The sequence below is a fragment of the Notolabrus celidotus genome, chromosome 21, assembly GCF_009762535.1.
Source record: "Notolabrus celidotus isolate fNotCel1 chromosome 21, fNotCel1.pri, whole genome shotgun sequence".
NCBI lineage: Eukaryota > Metazoa > Chordata > Actinopteri > Labriformes > Labridae > Notolabrus > Notolabrus celidotus.
This window is the reverse complement of record NC_048292.1, coordinates 3,980,934-4,000,678: the sequence shown is the minus strand read 5'-3', so window position 1 is coordinate 4,000,678 and position 19,745 is coordinate 3,980,934. Positions and strand designations below refer to the sequence as shown.

Below are 19,745 nucleotides of genomic sequence, written 5' to 3'. Positions count from 1 at the left end.
GATAAAAAACACAAACCAAACGTGTTGCTGCCATTGTCCTGCAGCAATAAAAAAAAAAAAGACTAATTGATTCCAAGGCAAAGCAGAGGTTGGCCGAGGAGACAAGCTGCCGTTCTGGGAAAAGCGGTCAGGTAAATCTGACGTCATGACGTGCCTCTTCCACGGGCTAGAGCGGGTGGAAAAACAAACGAGTGCCGCGTTGGTCGAAAAGAGGTATGTGTCTATCACAACATGTAGATAAGGACAGGAGCCAGGAGAAGGACCTTGATTACTACAGTGACCCTGTCTTGCCTATCACCCAGTAGCTTCGGATGACATTGGAAGGAAGTGACTCTGCCCCTGACACTTAGACTGGAAAGTGTTAAACATTCTAACTATAAGACTATGAAAATTCCACGACAATATATGTACGCCGCTGTCTCTCTTTCTTCCACAAGAACCCTCAAAGAAGGACAGACTGAATCGTCTGCTTTAAATGTTTATAAATGAGCAAAACAAAATGGCACTTTGCAGGATTGTTATCTCTGAAATGATGGTCTGTAACATCCCATTACCAAACATTCAAATACGAAGAAAACCTTCTCATAGCCGAGGAATGATTTCCACGGAGATCCGTCGAGGCGAACGAGCCAAATATGACTCAATTTAGCATCAATTGCAAATGCTCCGTATTGGTTTTGCACCTGCTGAAGCCAAATAATGCACTTTGATTGCATGATTATCCAGTGCAGAGTGCAGCGTCTGAGTGCTGCCGTTCAGTTTGATTGTGTTACATGAGAGGAGGGCGAGTTCAAAGAGCATCTGATCCACTTTCTAGATCAGCTTATACGAATCCCTCATCAGCAACCAGGTTTAGTTTGCTGTCTCACAGTCCGGGCTGTAAGGTAGTGTATCACTCCAACAAAGACAGTCCGTCCCTCGTGGGATTACGTTATGGATCCACGTTTAATCTTAAGAGCATTGCCTTAAACAGCTTACCCACAGAGACTTAAGATGCTCTATTTCAAATTAAAACCAGTCTGATCAATGTTCAGCTCAAAGTGGGTCATCCTAACCAGCGAGGTGACCAGTGAGCCCGGCACACGGTCATGGTTGTCTCCTCCAATAAACAGTGTGAGGCTTCAACTTATGCAAAGTCTGTTTGCCTTTCAGCTCCCACATTAAGAGGGACTCCTGTGTCTCAGGTGGAGTAATAGATGCGAGAATGATGCAGGTAATGTGTTCTCTCCCTCTCTGTGTGGCTGGAGTGACTCTGCTTTGTTTAGTGTGAAAGGTTCAGACACTCTCTGAGGTCGCCTTTTAGATGTTTCTTCTACCAGCAATAAAAACAAGTGGAGAAGTGGAGACATAAAGAAACATTCACAGGGTTTCTCCTACACACATGATCAGTACCTTCCAATGGGAATTCCTAAGGGGAGTAGACACTACAAGACAATCAAGCCAATTTAGAGCCCCTCTTTCTTCTTCCCAAGATCTACTTGGACGACAGATATCTTGTTGTGTGGTTTCAAATCTTTCAAATGTAGCATGGCACTCGTTTTTTGTACCAGGCTGTAAACACGTTTATTTCTGCTGTAAAGACTGGCTTTTTTGGCTTCCGGAGCCAGCCTCAAGCGGACGTTCGAGGAAACTGCAGTTTTTAACACTTCCACATTGGCTTCAATTTTCGCACGGCTTGGAATATGCAGCAAATGCATGACATGAATATGAATTTCGCCTGATTCCCCTGATGACACAGCTTTTTCCTTTAAAGAGAGTTTTTCTAACCCCAACTTCAACACAATAAACCAAGCGGTACCTCCTATCGTGAGCAATGAAGCCAATGCAGAAGTGCTAAAATTTACAGTACCTCAAATGTCCACTTGAGGCTGGCTGCAACACCACACACACCCATTCTTAAACATTCATCTTTACAGCAGAAATAAATATGTTTACAACCTGATACAAAAAATATTTTTCTATCCTTACACATATTTAGGGTTATGACTGATTTGGCTGACAGGTGGGCATGCTGAAGCTGTTAGCGAGGAGGCTAAAGGCCAGCCTCAACTCCACTTCCGCCACCTATAAGTTTCAGAAACAAATGTATGACATCACTGAGATGACATCCATGTTTTATAGTCTATGCCAGGGGTTCCCAAAGTGTGGGTCGGGACCCCCTGGGGGGTCACGAGACACCAATGAGGGGTCGCGAGATGTCTTCCAGATTTTTATTTTTTTTAAAGTAATCTAAATTTGCTTATTTCACCAATTATTGTAAAAAACATAGACAAAAATAGTGGTTACATTAGAAATAAAACTTTCAAATAAGTACATTTCAAGAGTTTTCTGTCTTTCTTTGTTCCAGATGACTCCAAAAGTTTGGGTTAGGGAGCACCATTTTACAATTTGAGGTACATTGGGGGTCATAAGTCTTTGGCACCCATATTTTGGGGGTCACGCACTAAAAAGTTTGGGAACCCCTGGTCTTTGCAATAAACCTGTCTGTGTCATTTCAGGAAAACTTCTTTACAAGATTTACCAAAAACTTTAAGAATAGAGAACCTAATAACAGAAATACTTACCCACCGCTATCAGTGCCTGAGTCTGTTGCAGTCCATTTAAGACTCCCTCCACACTCTCGTTTTTCATGTTACAGAGGCACAACATCAAAGCACCACGCAGGTATGCACAAAAGCCTGTGATGTGAGTCGAACTGTGTAAACGCAAAGGGTAAAGGCTTTATCATTCAAGGGCAAAGCAGCAGAGAGGCAGGACTCTGCCAATGCTGCGTCATCATCATGCAGGGAGGCCATCTGAATGTTATTATGCTGTCTGATTCCAGTGCCAGCTTCAAGGGCATTTACTTTACCCAGACGGCTGTTCAAGCTCTTCACTACACTCATCTAGACCCCAACAGCATCTCATTTATACACGGGACAACATTCCACTTTATTTATTTTACTCTTAATAGCTTAACTTCATTTGCTAAATGTTGAGTGCTCCCATTCGCTCCAATTAGTTTACGAGGACGACTGTAGCTCCAAGGTTATTGTCAGAAAGTCAGTATCTGTGGTGCTTTTAGACAAATCTAGCCTCTTCAAGAAGTCACACACACTCCAGATTAAGATAAACCTCTTTAGAGGGTCAGGTTAACAAGCTTCACTTTAGTTTATTGGATGTTTCCTCCCACACAGAGCAGCGAGCCGGCAGAGTTCAGCGGTTTGAGAAGTAAACATATGTTTGCCACGAACCACTCATCGCCACGACCACAATCACAAGTCTGCTTCATCTGTTTACATTCCTACAGTTAAATCAAAGCCCCTCGCTGGAGACGCCTGTTGCACGTATTCCTGTCACATATTCATTTTTCATTTGCATGCAGTCAGTTCTGATTGTTTTCCGCGGCACATTCAGCCAAGTAAATGGGCAAAAATGCAATTTATTGTTAAATGTCATGCAATTTAGTCCAATGACAAAGAGACATCTCAGGCTGCATAATTAGCAGTCACATCGAACCAAGCTGTTTCCCTTTTTTTCCCTGTTTCCCTCTCTTCAGCATCTGTAGTGGCGTGATTATCAAACGTTTTGATGCCAAGAGAGAGAGATGTTGAGTGACAGGCCCGGCCAGACTGGAGCAACAGATCATACAGTAACTGACAGCAGAGACCCAGCCGCTCTCCTTTCACTCAGAAAAACAAAGCAAACAAAACACCGAATTATTCTCCCTGCCGCAGACGGCAGATTCGAGCTGGATTGATGTGCAGAAATGAGTTTAGCTGGGGCTGTTCTTTTGTGGTTTCATTGTCAGACGGATGAGAGATGGATATTTTAACACGATGTGCTCAGACCAAATGTAAAGTGATGTTTCGTCACATGTTGCTTGCACTATTTTGACCACAACCTTGCTAACGATCATCCTCAGTGACGTGTTGGAGCTGTGTTATTTTCACCACCATCTCCAGGGATTGTGTTTGGATCTATTTAACTGCTGCTTTCAGCTCCTTCAGACCGACTACTGCTCAGTAAGCTCGGTCAGGCTACCTCAGCTTCCCTTAGGTTTGCAGCTTCACTGTCAAGCAAGTCACACACCCTGAGCTCCCTTGTCTCGTAGGTTTCTCTGACATCCTCCTGCTGTGGACATGCTGGAAGCGGCGACAGCTACTACTACTCGTCTCATCACTGTCACTGCTCCCTCTCTCTCTTATTCTCCTGCATCCCTCTTTCCAACCCCAACACGGTCTCAGCAGATGTGTGTCTAACATGAGTCTGGTCCTGCTGGAGGTTTCTGCCTGTTAAAGGAAGTTTGTCCTTGCTGCTGTAACTTCTGCCTTCTGATAATTTGGTTATTAGGATCATGCATCTCATTCCTACTTTAGGTCCTCCTACGTTAAATGCATTTCATACTCCTACCACAAGGGGGTGCAAGTTGATATTCCAAGTGTCAATTGAATTAAACTTTCACTGTAAACAATAACAACCTGCTGACTCTTGAAGTTAGCTGGCAGATATGCAACCGTAGTACCAATATGAAACAGGAACAAAGCTTTTTCTCGTTTTGTTTTGTGGTTTTGTAAGTCCAGAATAGATTTTGTATTCTAAAAAGTAGACCTTTTTTCGAGTCCTTGAGCTCCCTTGTCTCATAGCTTCCTCTGGATCTCTGACGTAGACTCCAGCTGCTACAACTACTACTGTCCGTCTCACCACTATCATCTCTCTCTCTCTTCGTCTCCCTCTATCCCTCTCTCCAACACGGTCTCAGCAGATGTGTGTCTAACATGAGTCTGGTCCTGCTGGAGGTTTCTGCCTGTTAAAGGAAGTTTGTTCTCACCGCTGTAACTTGCTAAATACTGCAAAGTGCTCTGCTCGTGGTGGATTAAGATGAGATCAGACTGAGTCCTGTCTGTAAGATGGGACTGGATCTTACCCTGTCTTGATGTTTGGTCTCTGTTACTAATATAACATAAAGTACGGTCTAGACCTCTTCTGTCTATAAAAGCGTGTGATTTGGTGCGACACAAATAAGGATTGATTGATTGACATCGGCTGCCATATTGCTCACTGCTGCTCTCTGGACCTCATGCTAACAGGCTGGGTTGAGACAAGTCGAAGGGATACCAAAATAACAATGTGATGCATGTTCTTTCTCACGTCTCTACAAGATGAGACATGCACAGAACCTGTCTTTGAATTTGTTGCAGTTTGTTCGGTCCATCTCTGGATGTCTGGATATTAAATTGCTGGTTTGCTCGATGGACAAATTACCACTTATATTTCTAGGTTGGAATAAAAAAGTTTGGAAGGAAGGAAGGAATTGGTGCTGTGATGGATCGGAGATGAACCGGACACGGATCCGGTTGAATTTGACCGTAAGGGTTGATATCAGAGAAGTTTGTATCATGAATGTCCATAAAAAAATCTGATGTTCAAAGCGTTATCAGTCACAGTGATATAAACTCTCTCCTTCCTGTGTTTACAGCAGGGAAATAAACACTCAGTTTAAGGCTGAGTCAGTGAATGCCTCACAGGGAGCCTGTCTCGTTAGTCATGTCTCTTGTGTTTCTGTTGATAAACACCAGGAGACGTTCTCGGTCTGCTGCTGCTTTTATAGCAACTTCAGTGAAGTCTCGTAGGGATTCAGATACCCCGTCTCTCAGGGCCGTTCTGGTCTCCCTCTGCACTATTGCTGATTTATAAACATCTATTCTGGTTAAGGGACGACTTTTGAGGGTCTGGCCTCAAAGCCTACCTGCTTGCTTTGGACAGATGGTGTGTTCAGCTGCAAAAAGAGAGGAAGTTTGACCTCTTCTGACCGCACAGCTGGTTTAGGCTCCTTCTGGTGTTTAGTGACGCAAACAGTGTTTATTTAGAAAGATTTCCAGACTGTCATAAACTGACAGCACTGCCTGGTAGGAGCATTACTTTCAATATACACATCTGAAGGCGTATTTCAACCGGAGGGACTTTATCCCGGAACTTTCAAAGGTCCCAGGACTTTCGGGGAGCAGGGCCTGCAATGCTGAACATGTCTGATTGGTAGATTAACCGCAGTGTTTCTATTCCGCCCTCCGTCCACAATAACATCACACACATCTGTGATTCACTTGATTTCTCTTTCTTTCATTAGTTTTTATTTGTTCTATCTTTTTTGTATGTGTGTGTACTTTTCATAGGAAGAAGCTGTGATTCTCCGGGTCAACTTTTTTGCCCAATTTTTTTTTCATTTTGTTTCAAATTTTTTCTTCCAAATTTTACTTTTTCAAAAAAAAAAAAATTTCAATAATTTTTTTTGTCACATTTATTTTGTCACATTTTTTTTTGTCAAATTTTCAAAAAAAAATTTGTCACACTTTTTTTTTTTCAAATTTTTTTTTTTCAAATCTTTTTAAAAAAAATTTTTTTTTTCAAAGTTTTTTGTTAATTTTTTTTGTCAAATTTTTCCAAAAACCATTCACAGTCATTGTTTTTTTCCATCTGTGATGCACTTGATTTCTCTTTCTTTCATTAGTTTTTATTTGTTCTATCTTTTTTGTATGTGTGTGTACTTTTCAAAAGAAGAAGCTGTGATTCTCTTGATTTAGCAGCTTGTAACAGTAGTCTTCTCTCAGCCCACCGTGAATGCGTCTCTCTTCCCAGTGTTCCGATTTTAAAAGTGACCCTGTAAACTGGAGACCTTCAGCTGAACGTGTCAGTGTTTGTGGAGTTTACACAGCTGTTGAAACACAGAGGGAGTTCCTGGGAATGCAAACTAGTTTAGTTTTTATTAAGATTTCAAAATATCCTCATCAGATATTTAATGATCGTCTAAAGACGTTTATGATGGATGCATCCGGCTGAAAGTCTCCAGTTAACAGGGTCGCTGTTTAAACCGAAACACCGGCCGATCTCTGCCACGGCTTTTTGAGTTCAAAAGGATTTTAAAGCCGTGTTGAAACGTCTTTGCTACTCGTGCTTATCTCCTCTCACGTGTTGATTCAGTGAATCCATCTGTGATGAAATATAGCACCATCTAAAACAACTCCAGCTGAGTCTCTTCATGTTAACAGGCTAACTGTTGTGTTGCTCATAATGACACCTGCCTGTCCGTCTGCTTCTATGGTGTCATCTGTGATGAATGGCTTTCGTCTTTGTTTTACTGCCCTCTACTGGTCTGGTGGTGTAGTGCATTTACTTTTTTTTCTCCATACGTCACTGGCCTGATTTGCACAATCTACCCGGGACTTCAGCCCGCGGTCAGACAACAATGGGGGCACAGGAACCTTTTAGTTCAGGGTAAAGTAGTTGTGGGGGCTAAAAGACCCTGGAACTCTTAGTCGAAATGCACCTTAACAGTCTCCCATGCTACTCAAGTATAAAAACAAGTCCCTTGTTTTCCCCTGAAGTAAATCCATTTAAATAAACCCTCCGACTCAAATTGTTTCTTAGTTTGGTTTATTTTTCAGGAGCAGAAGGGAAAGGTGTTGACTCAAATGTCACATTCCTGCTTACAAAACAGACCATCAGTCCAGCCTGATATGTAAACAGCTCCAAAACAGGGAGGATACCAGACAGTGTCATACGGCAGACTCATTACATCCCACAAAAATACAAGCGCCCCTGTGTAAAGGCTTGGCAGGACGGAGATACATTCATCTTTTGGCCGTTTGCTTACAGCCTGGTCGGTTTCTTTCTGCCAAAGTTTCTTGAGCCAAATTCAAGCGGGCCTCAGACTAGCTGTTGTCAAGGCTGCCTGCCTGATGGGAAGGAAGCGACGAGCGTCAGGGAAACAATGGAGGTGGCTCCATCCAGCCCTCAATCTATAAAAACAGGATGGCATGAGATCTACAGAATGATGAAGGCTCTTCCCTCCCAGGGGTAATATCTCTATGCCGGATATTGGCTTTGCGTCTCTGCCGCTAAGCAGAGAGGCCACCATTGTTCCTTAAACACTGTTCCCCTCTGCTTCTTATTAAAGAGATGGTGAGATCTAAACACCAATATGAGCCTAACTTTAATATTGTGTGCATTCTGGTTTTTCATGACACTGTGCTTCCTATTGCCTCTGAGTGTGGTGCAGAATATTTGATGTGTTGTCCAGAGAAGCGAGATAAATGGACGGTTGTTAATCTCAGCGGTGGATATATGAATCGAAGAGGAATGCAATATTCAGGATTGCATTAAATATTGCTTATCTCACTTATATTCATACTTTTCAGGATGGTTTAGTTGGTCCATATTTTGTGTTTGAGTGTAAAAGAGATGGGACATGATTTTTGATGTTTGAATATTCATTCACTTACTAAAAATCCAGGAGTTATGTGAATATTTTCTCATTTTAAAGGCCCTGTGAGGAGTTTTGAACTGGCTGAGAAACAGATTAAAAAATGATACTGATGCCTCTTTATAACCTTCAATAGCAAACAAGACCATCAGCAGCAACACTGGCACCTTCTCTGTTGTCATTTTTAATGCCTGAAACCGCCCTGAGGGGGTAGGTGTCAGACCAGATGATGGACATCTCGCTTCAGAAGCAGCCTTTATTTGACTGTTTTCATGGAAAATAATCACATTGCCTGATAAAGTTGGCTGTTAAAAGACAACAGGATGAGGTTTTTGTTGAAAACACTACTTTTGCATGTATAGGACAAGAGATAAGAGGTATCACTTTGTCCACAAGAGGGCGCCAGAACTGACACAAAACAAAAGTTCCTCACAGCAGCTTTAAAAGTAACATTTTTAATTGTTTTTACCAGTGCCTGATTGTAATTAGGTATTCCCGCCAGGCGTTAGCTACAGAGCGTCTTAAAGCTGCTTGCTAGCAGGAGAAGAAGAATGCTAACCGCATTAACCCAATGGGGTCTCGGGTATAGTTGGCCGTGTTTGACTCATTTTGATTTTACTTTTATATTTCCCCTTAAAAAAACGGTTTACCTTGCCTTGTTTGGTGTCATATTTTTCAGCACAACCCCACAAGTGTGACTATGCAGTTATTGTTTCATTTTGACATAAAGTATTAACACACTAGACCTAAAATCATACAAAAAACATAAAATCCGAATAGGAAACTGTGAAAACCACAAACATGTTTTATGAACCATTTTTCAAAACATAGAATGCAAATATAACTTGTACATTTCCAAAAAAGATTTTCAAATTTAGTAAACAACAAAGATATTTGCAACTTTTGACATTAAATGCAGGCAAATCCTCGGGCGGAGATCTTCATTCTCAATATTAGTCCATTTTTCCTTTTTCCCCAAATCCCTGTTTTTTGCAGCATTTTTATTTGTGTTGATGCAGATCAACAAATCAAAGTAAAACATTACATTTTTCGACCAAAAAGAGACAGTAGGCGGGATCAGCCAGCCGTGTCTTCGTACATGCGTGATACATTTGCAGTCTGGATGCTGAGGGGTGAACTCCTCCTGCTCTGAATGCAGCTAGGAGGGACTCACAGCAGCTTCCACTGCTGGTTGAGTAGAGTAAGAACGATACATGCTTTCACGTCAGTCTCCAAAAGTCTCCTTTTAACACCAGAAACAGTTGCTAGTTTTTTTTGCTAGTCTCTTTTTTGAAAAAGAGTCGCAAGAGGGGTCTGAAAACTCGCTAAATATAGCAACAAAGTCGTTAAGTTGGCAACACTGCTTATACTATTAGCACCCTAATATAGATGAAGATGTTTGATTTATTCATTGTACTAATTAGTTCTATATGCTGATGACACCCATGTTTCTCTAAAGTCACACATAAAGCCACACATGCTGGGTAGATCGTATCTTGACACTTAATGTAACTTTTGAACTCATGTTCTCACATCTGAAGGTTTAACACCTGTCAGAAGTTATCCTAATTGGCCTCTGAGATGTGAGCATGTTATCTACACTCAGGGATCTCAGACCACTTAGACCGCTTGTTAGATGAAAGATCTGACTTTTGGTCTATTTAATTCAATCCTGCTTCTTTCATTGAAAATTGACATATGGTATTCACAAGTCAAAGAGTGAAGGGTAATATATAGGACGGTTTGATTTAAGGTTTGTAGCTGTTAAAGTAAATGTAATGTAAATCTCTTATTGAAGACTTTAAGTCTTATTTTGCATCACCTAGAGTGTGATTCAACTTTTGCATAAAAAACTGGAGTAGAATTTTATGTAAATGCAAACTCCCAAATTCTTCCAGAAGTTTGAATGCCTGTCTGAGGAGGAAAGGTTGGTGTTTGTAACAACAGGTGAAAACAAGCTTCAGGCTCATTTATGCTCCATGCATACAGATGTGGACGGAACCTTTTCTTGAAGCCATAGACTATAAATAACGTAGTATGTTTTTTGTTAAGAAAAGATTTAAGCCTGATTCCCAAGTCAGTAATTTTTTACTGAAATGAAGAAACAGTGCCATAAAATAAAGTAATGATTGGCTGAGTTAGTCCTTAATGCAGTTCTGTTACATCAGGCACAATGTGGGACCTGAAAGGATCACAGCAGACATTGAAAGACTTGCCGTATGCACTCCTGATGAGACTGATTGCTTTGGTCCTCAGACCAGCAATGAAACCCTGCGATAATAATGTTTGAGTTCACCACCAGCCAGCTCCCAGGATGTAAGTGTGAGGGCAGGCCAGCATAACACGGCTCCTTTTTGAACATGAGAGTGGATGATAAAGGAAGGGCTTTGGTGAAAGAGAAGGTGAAAGAGAAGGGGAAAGCTGTGAAATGGGGTGACTGTTTTATATTTATACTTGCTGGTTTAACTGTGACTACAAAACTGAGACTACAAATATTCCTAGATTGTCACATTTAGAGCCACAGACTGAGCTGTCTTATCTGAGGTGTAGTGGTGAAATGAGCTGATGTTTAGCTGTGAGGCCTTTGTTCCCCACTGCTCATAGTAAAGAGTTAACCCCTCCCCCTTCCCCCTAAAAATAGACACACCTTCAGGCCCTCTTCACTTACCTTATTAGGTGTCAATGGGCTCTTTCCCCGGGCATTTGAAGTCTATTTCAGGAGCAGAAATCCCAACGGACAGACGGTTTGGTGTTTGTTTCTCAAACCCACATGACACACTCAGTAGAGAGCTCTGAATTGGCTTTCGAAGGCCTCCTGCTGTCGTCTTTTATCAGCATTTAATGAGCGACTGTTTATATCTTTTTACTCCATAATCTTTTAGAAAACAGTTATCCAGCCCTGGTTCTGTTTTCAGCCACAAGCATCCATCCATCCTCTCTCTCTTTCCATCCTTTCTCCCAATAAGGAGTGATTGGTAATAATTTTAAATGTCTTGTTTTTCATCTATCCGTCTCTGCATGATGTTTTAAGTTGCGACTTGGAAAAACTTTCCACCCATTGCTGAACTTTGCTTCCTTAACTCGTGATCCTCCATCCTGCTGATGTGACTTTTCCACCCCCTGACATGGTGTGATATTGGTCGCTCCACTACAGCTAATTTAGAAGGGTAACACCTCTCGTCTCTGCGGGGCCCTGGCTTTGTAGCGTTCAATAATACTCACAAATTCCTCTTAAACAGCAGTTTATTCGCAAACGCCAATTAAGAAACACTATGAAGCCAGGTGCAGGAATAGTGACCTTTTTTTAACATTAGATTAGATATGGAGGTTTGCAACTCAGCTCAACTTTATTTATGGAACGCCTTTCATACATATTAAAGGGGACATATCACGCTTTTTTCATCAATATATATTGGTCTAAGAGGTCCCCAAAACATGTCTTTAAAGTTTATGCTCAAAAAAACACTTTGAAATCAGATTTTGGTCTGCCTGAAAAACGCTCTTCTTCAGTCCTCCTCAGAACACTCTGTTTTTCCTCTGACCACGCCCCATCAGGAAGTGGATGTGGCCTCGGCTCTCCGGCACGTTGATCTAATGTTTACATGTTGGCTGAATATACACGACTGCTCACAGACCCGCGTTACTTCAACCCTCTGAATCTGATCCAGAATCCGATCCTGACGGAGAGGCGCCTGCAGCAGGACCTGTTTCTTGTGTGTTTTATTTGTCAGTATGTTGACGTGTGTCTTGGTACACAGCTACGAACATGTAGCTATGTGGCTATGCTAACTAGCGCTAGCACTTATCCATGATAAATAAAAATCATCCACTAGATCTTCAAATCTGCAGACGTGGGGAGTAAAACCGACCTCTGCCAGAAAGGCAGCGGGACCTTTCTGAAGGATTGGTCACAGATTTAGTGTTTCTTGTTGTTTTATTTGTCAGTATGTAGACGTGTGTCTTGGTACACAGCTACAGCTATGACATATAGCTATGTGGCTATGCTAACTAGCGCTAGCACTTTTCCATGACAAATAAAAATTATCCACAAGATCTTCAAATCTGCAGACGGGGGGAGTAAAACCGACCTACAACTAGCATGCCTCCCTCCTAAGCTCCTTGTTAGCACACATGTGTGCAGGTAATGAAAAACGGAGGAGGGGTTGAGTTGTATTTTATACAGTCTATGGGTTGAACAAGCTCCGAGCTCTGACTTCCGTGACAGACCGGAGATTGTTGTGACGTAACAAAAACACAGAAGTCTGAAACGGCTCGAGAAATCAGAACAGGGGCAGAATGGATTTTTTTCATTCTCGGGGGTTTGTAGACAGGGACATATATTTCAGGTAGAGAACCATCAAAAAGTCGATTTTGGATGATATGTCACCTTTAACATGCAGCCCAGAGTGCTTCACAGAATAACAGAGACAGAAACAACATAGATGGTAAAATGATAAAAGGCATGATTCTAAATAAAGTACTTCAAAATGAAATAAAATCGGGCGCTGGTGGCCTAGCTGTCTAAGCGCCCCATGTACAGGCTATAGTCCTCGTTGCAGAGGTTCGACTCCCGGCCGCGACCATTTACTCCATGTCTTCCCCTTCTCTCTGCTCCCCATGTTTCCTGCCTCTCTTCAGCTTTCCTATCAATAAAGGCAAAAATGCCCCAAAAACATAACTTTAATAAAAAGAGGAGTACTGTGGTCAGTTTTCTTTTCTCATGGTAAACTCTGGCAGCAGCGTTCTGAACAAGCTGCAGTTTCTGATAGATTTTTTGGGCAAACCAGTAAAAAGGGAGTTACAGTAGTCTGCTGCTGGTAATAAAGGCATGTGTTAAAATTTCAGCATCTTTCTGGGATAAAAAAAGGTCTGACATTTGCTATGTTTCTGAGATGATACAATGAAGTACTCACAACCTTTTCCTGTTCTTGCTCATCCATACATTAATGTCAGAAAGGCAGGCAGTGAGGGAGTCAAGAGTGTTTGGGTTATGTGGTGAGACAGATGTACAGTTGGGTGTCGTCTGCATAGAAATGGTAATTGATATGATGACTGGGGATAATGTGTCCGAGTGGTAAAATGTATAAGGAGAATAAAACTCCATCATACAGTGTTGAGTTGGCCACTTGTGTCTCGTGTCGCAGGGTTTTTAAAGAAAGACAGAAGTTATATAAAAGTGTTCTTCACATCTCCTTCCACAAAACTGTTGAACTGTTTTAGATTCTGATGAGGAGCCAGTGCAGTTAGCAGTTAGGCCCTCATCTGTGAGTGTGTGTAGTGGGAGGTATAAATAGTAGTCATGACTTTCTTCTGATTCATATAGCTTGTTTGTCCTCTGAACCCATTAAAGTGGCCCGACATATGTTGTTTATGCATTGCTGCTTCATGGCGTGCCATCTGCTGCCTGCAAATTAGACCACCAATTTCTGTCACCAATTATTTCAGCGCTTATTAACATTTTAAAAAGAGGATGGAGCTTCAGTCTGTCCTTATTAACACATTACTGGTTACATTAACGAGGTGAAAAAACACTTATAATGCTGCCTTTAATGTTAGAGAGCTGCACTAATAGGTTACCCTAGTAATGGAGAATACAATCAGTTATATCGGCGATTAATCGAGTAATCAATAAGAAATGTTCTGTGTTCAGCTCATTTTCACTAATTGTGTTTTTGGCTTCACTGCTGTATCAGTGGGACTTTAAAGGATTATCTTATCTTCTGTTTTTCTCGGCCTTAATTGGAGTTCATTAGCGTGGCTAAAGCACATTATCTTACTTTACCTGAAGGGATTCCCTCACATCCTGTCCCTCCTCACTGCTACCAAAATATACCTGCTGTATCTGTACGAGGGTGAGGGACAGAGGTGACGTTAGAAAGTGTTTACCGGCTTTGCACTGGTTTCATGTGAATTTTCACAGGCAGATAAAAATATTATCGTTCAAAATGAGAGGAAAATAACAATATTGGCCTGAATTTAACACTTTTTTCCCTTGAAATGAAATACTGATAGAGATATTTAGACTTTTAAACGTGAACTAAAAACTTAACTATTCAGTCTGGCTTTTCTGTAGGGTTTAACAATTTTATTTTGTTAATGTTTTAAATAGATTTTTAATGTTTTATTATTTATCTACTCAATTTTAGCCTTTATTATATCTTCAACTCTTATCCTTATCCTATTTTATTTATTTATTTGAACAATTTGTGTTTTTAATGTTAATTTGAGGCTTTAACTTATTTTAATTACACATTTTATTGTTTTTGATGTGCATTAGTCTCTATTTTATATAGAGATAGAGAAATTAGCTACTCAGACCTAAACAGTTTTTTGAACCAGGCTGTAAACATGTTTATTTCTGCTGTAAAGATCGTCTTTTTGAATGGGTGTGTATGTGGTCTCCGGTGTTTCTGCAGCCAGTTTATAGCACTTCCGCATGGGCTCCATATTTTAAGACCAGAGGTTGCCGCTTGAACGTCACAGAGAAAAACAGTAGGACCCAAAGAATGAGGAAAACATGGCTGAATTTCTGGCGGGAAGAGGAGGAGGAGGAGGAGGAGGAGGAGGAGGAGGAGGAGGAGGAGGAGGAGGAAGAACGGTCAGCCAGAGCGTAATATGATGACAGTGCAAGTGAATCCACAACACATGAGCACAGCATTGATTTCCTAAAAGTTGATCAGGATGAAGTCCAGAGGAATTCACACCACAGTGAGTGACAGGAGGGACGGGGAGGACTCTGCTGCTCGTGCTGGTATTATAGATGGAAACATACGTCTTCTATCTGTTAGTCAGAGATCATTGTACGCTATGATATGAAATAGGTACATGCTCTACACTTGTTGTCCCTTCTCACTGTCATCAAATTACATTTTACTGCTTCACATGAATCAGATCATTTGAAGGATCCTACAGAAGGGTGTCTTTCATAGTGGATTGATGTAACATGGACTCTTCTCTCTGGAGTGTAGGCCTCCATCTTTTACTTAATAGTGGACGTTGTATTGGCCCTGACTTGTGTTAATTAGAGACTACTGGTTAACCACTATGAAAGTCCTGCCTTCAGGCGCGAGTCCTCGTTATTTAATCCTGTAGCTTATCATTGGACGCTAACTCTGGACATTGACCCAGTAATTTCATTTCTGGGAAGCCTCTTTCATACGTCTTCATAGACCCATTTGACACTTTCTATTAAATTAAACCATCACTGCGGCTGGGAAATGCGAGGTGAATTATTTTTGGTATGAAGTCGCCTCATTGGCTCCTACAGGGTTTCTTGGTGTCATTAAAGATGTCTTTATATTTGAAAACACTGACGTTATGATTCTTCTTTTGCAGAGAACTGACGTCTGGACGGGAAGGAACAGGAGGAAGCCCCTTTAACAGAAGACACAGTGAGTGTCCGATCATTTCCTGACCCGTGCATGTAATGGATACTATAAACAGTCCCATTTACAGCATGCTGCACAATCCCAAATTCCAATTTTCCCCCAATTGTGTAATTTGTAAAAGCAGCCTAATTCCATTTACCGAAAGGACATCCCACCCTCCTGTAGTACTCTGACGCACACACACAATATCAATCAAATCAAGTCCGTCCAACAGGGAGTCAGGATGCCTGATGGCCCCTGGTCTCATTTGAGATGCAGACATTGTCCTGTTGCTTCCTTTAATGAGATCTGGAGGCGTGCAATCTAATATTCACCACTGAGCCTCCAACATGGCCCCTGAGCCTGTAGCCCAGAGAGCTGTGTGCTAAATTCAATGGACTGAAGTCAGCTGTGGTCAGAGGGGACTGGAGAGGACGAGAGGCACTGGTCTTTTCTGTACATGATGTTGTGATAGTCTGTGTTGATGTTTTAGAGAGGAGAGCTGCTTTGAGGCTGAAATCGTCTTAAAAACCAACAAATGATCACAGGAGTGGATAAAAAAATGAAGAATACAAATATTGGAGAGGATCATTTTCACAGTCTTATATTTTTATTGAACTTCCTTCAGTTCCTGTGGCTCGTTTTTTGGCTAGACTGGATACTTAGCTACTCAAAATTACAGAAAGACACATTTTAAGCATGAAATTAAACTCTGAAGGTCTTATGAACAAGTGTTTCAAAACTTTTAAGATGTTATGGAAGTGAAACAAGCTTCACTCAACCAAAATCAAAGATGTTGAATTTGAGTTTTTGGACTTTTTGCCTTTATTAGATAGGACAGCTGAAGAGAGACAGGAAATGTGGGGAGTAGAGAGTGGTGGAAGACATGCAGCAAATGGGGTGGCTGGGAGTCGAACTGGCAACCTCTGTAACAAGGACTATAGCCTCTTTACGTGGGGCGCTTATGGAAGAAGGCTTTGCTTTGGAAGTAAAGTAGCAGCTAGAGGACTTCCTTGAGGTCTGATGACAGTGCCACGTTCTACTTTGCATAAAATCTCCATTTAGTGGAAACTGAAAGTTAGAAAGAAGTTGGTGGAGTCGACTGTAACTGCTTCTCAGAGAGTCTGAAGGTTCTTCTTAAGATGACAATTTGGCAACAGTGAGTAACTGTGCTTAACGGCCATGACCAATAAGATTAATTCTCCCTCCAGAGAGGCTCTTCCTCATTTATTTTTCTCACTTCACCAATTATTTGGAATGGCATCATTCCTGCTGCTCATACACTTTACTCAGAGGAGCTATGACTTTCCATTTTAGGACCAATAAATACTTCATCAGTTATATTGCATTAAATTCTCATGTGATTATTTTTATGGTAGTAGAAGAAGAGCTAATCAGCGGTGTGTGCTCTGACGTAGTGAAGCACCCTCTCCTCTCTGGATGATGAAGCTCCCGTGCGTCTGTCCACGCTGTCAGCGGTGATTGATGCACTGTGCACTTCCCACCTTCACTTTCCAGTGTTTACTGCTGTTAATGCCTGCTACCTGACCTCAAACCCAGCGAAGTCTGACTCTGCTCCCATTAGCAGGCATATTAATCATCATTCATGCTGTATGATGGGTTCAAATCCCAGCTTACCTTGCCTTGAGTCGTTGTTCCTTCGAAAAGTCCCCTAACCCTCATTCTCAATATGATAACAGACCAGCTATGAGTGGATGTGGATGTATTTTTAAAGACTAAAGCTCCATTTAGTCCTTTAGTTGTGGTACAGCAGCAGATTTGGCTTCAGTCTGCTAATTTGCGAGTGTTTTTTAGAGCTTGAAAATGTCAGGAGGTAACCGAGTCGTCTGGGTCAAGCAGAAAAAAGGTTTGTACACTAAATTATGTTGAAATTCACTTGGCCTTAAAAAGCTGCTGTGGCTGCAACGATCCTTATATAACCTCTGATGTCTGCTGGGCTGAAACACTGACCACAGATTCTCACAGAGAGTTCAGTTCTCCTTCCTCCCGACACATCTGTGTGTTTGTTTGTTGTATCTTTGTCCTCGTCTCTGAATATAACCCCTGGGCTCTGAGGAATGATGACTCTGACCGTGACTGTCGGATCATGAGGACTGACAACTTTTAATCTCTTACTCAAGAGGTCTCTGTGTGAGGGAGCGAGTTAGTGAAACTCCTCTGATGCATAGAGGAACGACTCCATGCTTTAGATTTGACCCATTAGAGGTCCACATATTTTCATCCTCTGATGAATGAGTGTAAGAGATGAGATGTGTCAGAGGCTGGATTTGATATTATTTTTCATTCATGAATAACGACTGATATTCTGGGAAGTGATGCAGTAGTGACTGATGACTGTGAGGCTACGAGATGCATTTATTCAGTCATTCTGATGAATTATCTGGTCATGCTACACAAAGGAAACCTCATCGATCCAGAGCTCCATCTGATGAGATTTCAAAGTTCAGTCTGCTGAAAGAAAATGAGGTTTTTAAGCCATGCTAAAGGCCTGGCTGTACCTGGATATCACACTTTGATCCAGACTGCAACACGCCAACAGACCTTTGGAAGACTAAGGCCTGATCGGTCACAGCACTGGATCTGATAGGTTTTTATTCTAGTCAATGTGTTGACTTCCACCCGACTTCCACCAGATCCGTGTCTGGTCCGTCTCCACTGCGGTCCGGCTCCGTGCTGTCCTGTCCATCAACACCCACCGGCTGTGTTTTTGGAACGCAGCACAGAGCAGGACTGCCGGACAGCTGGAGTCATGTGACCGAGGTTTTCCCGAGGTAATTACTGAATCAAGGATACTCCTCCTCCTCTCCTCATCCATGTTGTCTTTCTGGTCCTCTGAAAACCTCTGACCTGTTGACTCCAGGCCTGGCTCTGCTCATCATGACGGTTTGAGCTCTGTTGAGATTGATGCGTCGTGCTCCAGCATCTGGCAAAAATAGAAGTCTTGAGTATCTGATCTGGAGGGCCCTGACCTGCCGGATCAGGGACGCAGCCAGATCAGGGACGCAGCCGGAACGCAACGAAACGGATCCAGTTGAAGTTCACACGTTGACTAGAACAGAAACCTATCAGATCCGGTGCCGTGACGGATCGGAGACGCACCTTTTAGTTGATGTGTAATGAGTCAAGAATATATTAGATTCACTTTCTGTAATAACTGATGGAAAATGTTGAAGTGTTGGGTGATGTTTCCACTTTTTGAGATTCACCTGTCACACCTGAACATGTCAGCAAACATGTGATCTCTGAGTGTTCCAGCTAAGGACACAAGAAAAGAGCAGAAGTGTTATTTTCAACATCAAAAGAAGCAAAACGCAGAGTAACATCAGAAAAATAAAGGTACATGGTATGAATTTGGTCCAAAGGAGATGCAGTTTGAGAACATCTCAGTATTTCTACCTCCATAATTACAGTTATATTACCCAGAGCAGACCAGACCTCCCTCAGAGTTCTGACTTCCCACCGCTTGTACAAAATGAAATCCTCACTCTTTGACAGGGAGAGTATTCAGCCGTGTTTCCTTCTGCGACAGGACAGACGGCACCCCCTGTTCCCCCTTTTTAATCTCGCTCTGCTGCTGTTTCATTTCCGGCCTTGTTCGTTGAATTAATCTGAGCCTGCTGTTGGATAAAGGTGGGGTGACACCAGGCAGACACGGCTTCACGTCACTGGTGGAAATCCTGAAGGAACAGGATACAGGTTACAAAATGTAAGCGCCAAATTATAATCTAATGGAAAGATGCGATGCCACAATCCCACACATCATCTGAAGCTTGTATGCTGTCAATATTGATGTTTGAAGATGTCTCATTTTTCAGCTCAGGCTCTTCTGTTGGTCTGAATCCACCTTCACATGGTCTTGTTCTGTGGAGCCGTACGCTGTTACTGGAATACATTTAAGAGTGGCCACTGAATATACATGCCGGTAATTCCCTACTGACTCCTCCGTGAGCTCTAGGCCTCCGCACAGTGTTTAGTAACCATCAGATGGGCTAGCTTGTTCAGCTCTATGATCCTTACATACTCAGAGAGGAATAAATTCCCCCGTGGACAAGCTTAAGAGAAGAGGACACGTGGTGGGGCGATGGCCTGGCGTGTTCAAAACGGCCACAGGGAAGCCA

General features: G+C 42.1%; 1 protein-coding gene across 7 annotated transcripts in view; it reads left to right on the top strand.

Annotated features, from left to right (window-relative positions):
• syt1a (synaptotagmin Ia) overlaps positions 1-19,745 on the top strand; it is a 262,791-nt gene that overhangs the window by 69,876 nt on the left and 173,170 nt on the right. For all 7 annotated transcript variants that reach the window (XM_034673888.1, XM_034673889.1, XM_034673884.1 and 4 more), the window contains one exon: positions 15,575-15,630. The gene's annotated coding sequence lies outside the window, so the exon portion shown is untranslated. The remainder of the gene's footprint in view (positions 1-15,574; positions 15,631-19,745) is intronic.